Source organism: Poromitra crassiceps (assembly GCF_964638095.1).
Source record: "Poromitra crassiceps genome assembly, chromosome: 8".
Classification (NCBI taxonomy): Eukaryota; Metazoa; Chordata; class Actinopteri; order Beryciformes; family Melamphaidae; genus Poromitra; species Poromitra crassiceps.
Genome location: NC_139629.1, coordinates 7,454,829 through 7,461,045, shown reverse-complemented (window position 1 = coordinate 7,461,045; position 6,217 = coordinate 7,454,829).

Below are 6,217 nucleotides of genomic sequence, written 5' to 3'. Positions count from 1 at the left end.
CTGAAAATCAAGATAATAATCAATGGGTGTTTATCATGACAGTAGTCAGTTCCATCATATATCTATTAATAATGTGTCAATCAATGTTACATTTAATGTGTAATATCCATGCAATCATATATATATATATGTATTCATTATTATTTATTTATTTATTTTTTACCTTGCCCATGTTGATGATGGTGGTGGTCGCTCAGATCTGAGAGAGCTGTGAACTGATGTCCTGCCTGTTTTAACCCCTTACTTTTATACCTGACCAGACCCAAAGACTGTGTGCCCCACTATTGTTAAAACTCCTGACCCAGCAACATACAGTAGAAGCGTATGGTGTGTTGCATTGCTAACTCATATTCAAATAGGGTCACTTTGAATAGAATTGTCCTTTGGCCATAATAGATTTTAAATAATGGATATTCATCTCTGTTTTAGCAGTCTTTAGAGGTTAGCTGTACATTTCAACCTATATAAAATAAATGGTTTCTTGTCATGTTGCCTGAAGCTGCACAATAATTATATTCAGTTTATTCCTGGGCTAGCTGAAATGCACAGGCAGCACACAATGATTACTTAAATTGTAGCCCGCATGGATCTAACTTGCTTTTTAATACAGCTTTTATTCAAAAAGGTTGTGGGAGCCTTTCAGATATTTTCTAATTTAGTCAAACTCATTTAATTACATCACATATGTATGCTGAAAGTGTCTAGAACTGTGTCTATTAACAATCTTGTCAACACACAAAACACTTAATTCAAATACAAATACAGCATTACTTCTGGCTTGCTCAGATGTCCTTACAGACACAATTGGCCATGTCTTCAGGTGGAAGACAGGGGGGGGGGGTTTAGGGGGGGAGGTGGAACTCGGGGGACGCGCTACGTCCTGCCGGTGAAACTCCTCACTGTTAGGTGAAAAGAAGCGGCTGATGACTGCACATGTATCAGAGGCGGCATGTGCTATCAGTAGTCTACGGCTCTCCTCAGCAGAGGGGGTTAGGGTTAGGGTTAAGCAACGACCGGGACAGCAGGCAGGGGGAATTGGCCAAGTACAATTGGGCAGAAAAAGGGAGGAAACCCTAACAAACTTGATCAAAAAAGTATTGTGGAGTAATCGAGTAAAGCCACAGATTATGATAACACCAATGTCAATGTATGATCTATAAAATTATGTTTACCTCTAAATATCAATATAAAAGAAATTGTGTTTCACAAGCAAATTGTGCACTACTCAATACTGGAAAACAACAAAATCAGTAGTATCAATAATGATAACCTTTTACCACTAGTAGTAACAATCACTGCCATTTTCACAATTAAATGCACCAAATTCAAAGGAGTTTCATAAGCGTATCTGTAAGTCATTTCCCTCTCCCAGTTATTCATAAGACTTAACTTTCTATTTTAACAACAGGTTAGCATGCTTGCTTTAACTGCTCTTAGCATGTTGATATGTTTGGGTTGGGCGGTCTAGAATTTATATAAAAAAAAGGGTCAGAAATCGAATGTACCACATTAAGACACTAACATCATAGCTATATATATATATATATATATATATATATATATATATATATATATATATATATATATATATAGAGAGAGAGAGAGAGAGAGAGAGAGAGATATAGATATAGATATATATAGATATATAGATATAGATATATATAGTTATATAGATATATATACTTATGTATTTATTTATGTGTGTGTGTGTATATATATATATATATATATATATATATATATATATATATATATATATATATATATCTACTTATGTATTTATTTACGTGTATATATATTTATTTATTTATTTATTTATTATATAGATAGATAGATAGATAGATAGATAGATAGATAGATAGATAGATAGATAGATATAGATATAGATATAGATATAGATATAGATATGGATATGGATATGGATATGGATATAGATAGATATAGATATAGATATAGATATAAGACATTTGGAGATTGGGCAGTGAGCATTTCTGTTCTCAAAGTCCATTATTGTCATACCCATGCAGGAGCCATACTGTACATCCCCTGAATGTCCTGGGTCTCTAGTTTGTGGTTGTAAAGTTTCATGAGGCTATGATTCACAAATCCTAATAGGTCATTTTATACAGTGAGGTCAAGTTTCAAGAAATGGTCTAGTCACTACAATGAAATGACTAGATGGGGACTAACATCACCACACATGAATACAATTGGGCTCAGTGAATCCACAAGAGTCTCAGCTTTCCAGTCCCAATTTATGCAATTCCAAGACTGTTTAGGAACCCCAGTATGCAGAAATATTCAAATCCGACACATACGGCATGCAAAAAGAAATACTGCCTAAAGGCGAGACTTGTGGGTAGGCTACCCGTAGGTTGTTTGCAACCACGTGATTCCAATGACGCCGATGACATCGCTGGGGGGCAGCTCTCCCAGAGCTACTATGGAGAATGGAGGAAAGCGAGTATGCAAGAGGGTTGGATGCTGCTCCACGCTGCAGGTATCGCTGAAGATTGCAAAACATAGAATATGATCCATATACAATGAAAAGAAGCGATTTTTCCACCAACTTGTCCGATTTTGCTAGACGCTTCACTATGTAGCCTGCTGCTCCTTGCCCTTCACGTGGTTTGCAAACAAGCCAATGGTCAATGGCCTCACCCCGGTCGCCATCTTGACCTGAAAACAACCTATAGAACCCATTCTCATTCAGGTATCTTGAGGTGAGAGGTCAAGGAACCCCTTTGAAAATGGCCATGCCAGTTTTCCCTCGCCAAAATCTAGCCTAACTTTAGAGCATTATTTAGCCCCCCTTCCCCGACAGCCTAGCATAACATTGTTGGTACCAATGGATCCCTTATGTTAGGTCTTCTAGTGTCATATGATTCCAGTATCTTATGTTAGGTCTTCTAGTGTCATATGATTCCAGTATCTTATGTTAGGTCTTCTAGTGTCATATGATTCCAGTATCTTATGTTAGGTCTTCTAGTGTCATATGATTCCAGTATCTTATGTTAGGTCTTCTAGTGTCATATGATTCCAGTATAGAAGACCTAACATAAGATACTGGCAGTATCTTATGTTAGGTCTTCTAGTGTCATATGATTCCAGTATCTTATGTTAGGTCTTCTAGTGTCATATGATACCAGTATCTTATGTTAGGTCTTCTAGTGTCATATGATTCCAGTATCTTAGGGTGCTTTCACACTGGTGCCCTGCTACCGTTCCCGAGCACACTTGTCCCCAAATTGAACCCAGTTTCGGAACATTTGATGAGTGTGAACGTTGCGTTCTGTTCCGCACCCGGGCGCGCAATGTCTCTTGTTGTTTTTGCACTCATATGCCCTGTTATATTTGTACTATGTTGTAAACGGAGTCCACAGCACAAGAATTTCACACGTGATACTTGTACCATGGAGTGACAATAAAAATCTTGAATCTTGAATCTTGAGAACCGTGACAGGATCCACTTGAAAAGGTGGTCTGGGGTGGTGGCGGTGGTGGTGGTGGGGGGGGGTCAGTCCCGATGGCTCACCTAGTAGAACGTGTACCACAAAGGCTTAGTCCTTCGCGCGGCCGACCCGGGTTCGAATTCGACCCGTTGTCCTTTGCCTCATGTCATCCCCTCTCTCTCTCCCCACCCCTCCTGTCTGCCCACTGTCCTATCAATAAAGGCAAAATGCCCCAAAAAGTATCTTTAAAAAAAAGAAAAGAAAGAAAAAAGAAAAGGTGGTCTGGGGAACGCTTTGGCGTGCCCGGGAAAAGGAACACTTGCGAATGTGAAAGCCAACCGTTCCAAACCACATAGACAACAAACACACGGGCGAGGATACACTGCAGGTATAGTTGATAACGCAAGTGCACTCTGTTCCATTTCCGAGCACGGAGGAAATGTTGTAATGTGAAAGCTGACAGCGGGGGAGAACGGAACGAAAGCAATCGTTCCCAGTGAGAAAGCAGCCTCAACTAGCTTTAAAAATAAGTCCGCTACAGCACCATTACTGCATGCATGAAAATGTTACTGAAAGCAGACTGAGGATTGCAGCACGACTGGAGGATGAAGTCAAGGGTGGAGTGCATTCTGATGGACCACTCTCATCTGATGGACCGCTCTCATCTGATGGACCGCTCTCATCTGATGGACCGCTCTCTGGTGGGTGTCAGCGTACTTATTTGCTTTTTTATCCACATTTCCCGGTCTGCTTGGAAATGTACAGATTGACTGGTCCCGCCCAAAGTGTTCTCTCTACATTCTACATCTACATTTTATATGACACAACACAGTAAGACGACCTTAAGGAACACCAACAAAAATGTCATACTGTCACATGAGTATAGCTGTGCTCATTCATTGAAACCACAAGAGATCAGCTTTCCAGTCATACCCAATTTATGCAATTCCAAAACTGTTTAGGCACCCCAGTATGCAGAAGTGTCCAAACAGAATAGGCGAAAATAACACATTTATACTGCGTGCAAAAAACAGCATTTGGTTTTGGAAGAGAAAAGAAATGCATGGGATTAGTAGCCTATAAAGTGGGGCATGACTGTAAAGGGGTAGTCTGCCTGCCTGGAAGCTGTGGGTCTAAGCTCTGACCAGCTCCGACCATTTATGGATTTCCTTTCCGCTCCCTGCTTGATGAATCTGTCATGCCTCCGCCGCTGTGAAACAACAAGCTAGCTCGTTGCTACACGCTGAAGATGGCCAGTTTTGATAAAGATTTGGATTGTGCAATAAAGCAGGCCTGCTTGGTACTTTCGGTGGATGGTTGTAAAGATAGAAGAGCCTTTTTTCCCCACTAACCCAGAGTGGAGGTATGACGAGCCAGACTCTCTCCCGGTGCAGGGAGATAATCTGGCAAGCGAGACTAGTAAAGGGGAGACTCGTGGGTACGTCCATCCATCCGATTCGCGTTAATGCGATATCTCAGAAACGCCTTGATGGAATTGCTTCAAATTTGGCTCAAATGTCTACTTGGACTCAACCATGAACTGATTAGATTTTGGTGGTCAAAGGTCAGAGTTAAAGGTCACTGTGACTTCACGACTGCCATGTTTATGGTCGTTAATGCAATATCTCTGGAACGTCTTGACGGAATTTCTTCAAATTTAGCTCAAACATCAACTTGGAGTCAAGGATGAACTGATTAGATGTTGTCACTCAAGCAATTGTGATGTCATCAGTGTGTGTCAGTCCTAGTTTCTTCAAATTTGGCTCAAACATCCACTTGGACTCAAGGATGTACTTGTTAGATTTTGGTGGACAAAGGTCAAAGTGCAAGGTCACTGTGGCTGCATGTCCGTCCGTTCCATCAAAGAAGGGGGATGGTGCTAGGTAAAAGAGGCCATAGCTAGGGATAGGAAGGTCCTAGAGAGTCGGGATTTGAGGGGTGTGTAGAGGGAGTGGCTAGCACGTGTGGGTGGTGGGAAGGGGTATGGTCAGGTAAAGGGGCAGGGATAGGGAAAAGGGGCGATATCTAGGGATAGGAAGGTTGTAGAGGACTCGGGGGTTTGAGGGTTGGCTAGAGAGAATGGCTGGGGGATGTGGGTGGTGGAAGGGGGTGTGTGGGGGTCAAGGAAGGGGGAGCATGGCTGAGGAAAAGGGGCTGTAGCTAGGGATACGAAGGTTGTAGAGAGTCGAGATTCAAGGGTAGACTTGTGGGAATGTCTATGGGATGTGGGTGGTGGGAGGAGGGCGTGATTAGTAAGGGGGTGGGGCTAGAGGAAAGGGGTCGTAGCTAGGGATAGTAAGGTCATAGAGAGTCGGGGTTCAAGAGGTGGGTAGGGGGAGTAGTTTGGGGGATGTGGGTGGTTTCCGGGTAGGGCTAGGACTATTTTCCATGTTCAAAACGGTTAGCCGTGTTCTTGAGGTACTCCCAAACATTTCAACAAGTGCCATAAGGCTAAATAGCCACACCACTGCGCTGTGTGCTTCAAGGTATTTGTGCTTGTATGAGTCTGGACAGACATGGATGTCGACGCAGTATTTCTTTTTCCTTTTTCCTTAACTCCACCATGACACCAAACCAAACAAATGCATCCTTAATTTGAAGTGAAATGCCAGCGGTGCATCTTCATGTCTGAAATGTGTGCACAATAATCCCCTCCATGTTATTCAGGAGTTTTTGCTCATATTGATGATATTTTGATGATATTTAACATGACCATGATGGACCCAAATGTCTCACCCAAATTTCACACACATTCAATTCATGCT